The 2,697-nt window shown below is 50.7% G+C and overlaps 1 protein-coding gene across 1 annotated transcript in view; it reads left to right on the plus strand.

Annotated features, from left to right (window-relative positions):
• The window catches only part of MSI1 (musashi RNA binding protein 1), a 28,048-nt gene extending 25,984 nt beyond the window's left edge, over nucleotides 1–2,064 (plus strand). Inside the window, exon 15 of the mRNA XM_008069305.2 lies at nucleotides 2,030–2,064. The gene's annotated coding sequence lies outside the window, so the exon portion shown is untranslated. The remainder of the gene's footprint in view (nucleotides 1–2,029) is intronic.
• The last annotated feature ends 633 nt before the right edge of the window (nucleotides 2,065–2,697 follow it).

The following is a 2,697-nucleotide window of genomic DNA, read 5'->3' on the forward strand; positions in this document are numbered from 1 at the left end:
GCCTGGGCAACTTGGTGAGACCTCATCTCTACAATAAATTAAAAAAAAAATTAGCCAGGTGTGGTAGCGTGTGCCTGTGGTTCCAGCTACTTGGAAGGCTGAGGTGGAAGTATCGCCGGAACCCAGCAGGTCGAGGCTGTGGTGGCCGGGAGTGTGCCACTACACTCCAGTCTGGGGGACAGAGTGAGTCTCCAACTCAAATAATAATAATAATAATAATAATAAAAGTTTTTTTTTTCCCAAACGAGGTTTCACTATGTTTAGACTAATCTCAAACTCCTGGGCTCAAGCGAGCCTCCCACCTCAGTCTTCCTAGACTACAGGCACAAGCCACAGAGCCTGGTACTTTTTAAGACCGATAGTACCCAGCATGGCAAAGATATGTGGTAAGCAGTAGGTACATTGGCTCAGGGTTTTCCAGGGTAGTAAGGCAATGTTTGTCCAGGTTTCTTTTCTTTTTTTATTTTTTTTTTTGAGTTAGAGTCTCACTCTGTTGCCCAGACTGGAGTGCAGTGGCCGCTCCCGGCTACCGCAGCCTCGACCTGCTGGGCTCCGGCTATCCTTCCACCTCAGCCTTCCAAGTAACCAGAATTACAGGCATGTACTACCACGCCTGGCTGATTTTTTTGATTTATTGTAGAGATGAGGTCTCGCTGCCCAGGCGGGTCTCGAACCCGTGGGCTCAGGCAATCCACTCACCTCAGCCTCCCAAAGGCACGGGATTACAGGCTGAGCCACCGAGCCTGGGTTGTCCAGATTTCAAATAGTCATTCCCTTGGACCCAACAATTTCACTTCTAGGCTTTTTTTTTTTTTTTTTGCTTTGTTTTTTGTTTTGTTTTGTTTTAGTCAGAGTTTCACTCTGTTGCCCAGGCTGGAGTGCAGTAGCATGCCTACTGCTCACTGCAGCCTTGGCCTCCTGGGCTCAGGTGATCCTTCTGCCTCAACCTCTCAAGTAGTTGGGACTACAGGCACATGCCACCATGCCTGGCTAATTTGTTTATTTTTTTATAGAGATGAAGTCTCACTATGCTACCTAAGCTCGTCTTGAACTCCTGGGCTCAAGCAATCCTGCCTCAGCCTCCCAGAGTGCTGGGATTACACGGGCATGAGCCACCACACCCGACTCAAACATTTATTTTAAAAACTGCAAGCCGGGCTCAGTGGCTCAGCCTGTAATCCCATGCCTTTGGGAGGCTGAGGTGAGTGGACTGCCTGAGCCCCCGGGTTCGAGACCCGCCTGGGCAGCGAGACCTCATCTCTACAATAAATCAAAAAATTAGCCGGATGTGGTAGTGCGCGCCTGTAGTTCTGGCTACTCGGAAGGCTGAGGCAGAAGGATCGCTGGAGCCCAGCAGGTCGAGGCTGCGGTGGCCAGGAGCGGCCACTGCACTCCAGTCTGGGCGACAGAGTGAGACTCCAACTCAAAAAATAAAAATAAAATAAAAAAATAAAAATAAAAACTGCAAATAACTGAAATGCCCACCAAAAGGAGAGTGGTTAGAGTGTATGCATACAACTGCTATTGAAACAAGATACTGTTGATTTGCAGAACGTGCACACAACTGTCACAGTGTCTATCCAGATGGTAGGGGACTATGTGAATCCATGACATTTTCTTCATTCACTCAGTCATTCAAACGTGTGTGTATTGAGCCCTATTCCAGGAAAGAGAGGAATGAGCAAGACAGACAAGGCCCGCTCTCATTTCACAGACAAAAGTCGAGTGAACAAATGAGATAATTCTAGACAGTGCGGTGAGGAGGCTATTTTAGACTAGGAGTTCAGAAAAGGGATCTCTGAGAAGGTGAAATCTGAATAAATCCAGCTATTCAAAATCTGGAGGGAAATGTCTGTACTGATGACTTGGGGTAATAAAAGAAGAAAAAAACCCCACGAAATCTGGGGAAAGAGCCATCTAACCGGGAACAGAAAATGCAAGGTCCATGAACAAAGCTCTTCTGGGAGGAAACTGGGGAAGGACGTGTGTGCGCACTGGGGGACCCCATAACCTCCCGCTGTGTTCCCAGCCTGCAGTTGACTGAGGACCACGAGTGAGCCAGCGAGGGGGCAGGACACCTCAACCGCAGCCGCCGCCCCTCCCCCGCAGCGACTCGGACCCAATACTGCCTGCCCCTCACTCCCTGGGCCTGGCCTCTGCCCTGCTGCCCCCCATCGTCTGGCTCCCCTACTAACCTCCCCTTCTTCCGGCCTTCCCTCCAGCCCCCCTACCCTCTCCTGCCTGCTTTTATTTATTTTGGATTAGCCGGTTGCCCCCCCACCTCCCCCGCCTCTGTGGTCCTCCCTTCTCGGTCTGTGCCTCTCCCTCTCTGCCTTGCCCCTATAGGACCGCACCCCCAGAAGGCTTTTGTATTTGTGCATAGCTAGAGTGAGGACGGAGGGAGCCTGCTACAGGCCACAGCCCCAACCCTTGTTTTTTATTTTGATTTTCCCTCCTCTACTTTTTTTTTTTTTTTAATCATTTTTAAACTATTTCTAGGTTTGTGAATGTGAAGCCCCAGGCCGCAAGGGGCAAGGGGCCAGGTGCCCCCCACCAGCTGAGAACAGAGTGTCTATGTGGGTGTGGGCCCCTGGCCGCCTCCCTCCAGCCCTGGAGAGGAGGGCAGGGCTGCGGGTAAGCCAGGCCGAGCCCCTGGAACCATCCCGTCCTGTATCATATGTAAATACTGTGAGGTGA

The sequence above is a fragment of the Carlito syrichta genome, unplaced genomic scaffold, assembly GCF_000164805.1.
Source record: "Carlito syrichta isolate Samal-C Ts95f unplaced genomic scaffold, Tarsius_syrichta-2.0.1 Scaffold311911, whole genome shotgun sequence".
In the NCBI taxonomy this organism is placed as follows: Eukaryota; Metazoa; Chordata; class Mammalia; order Primates; family Tarsiidae; genus Carlito; species Carlito syrichta.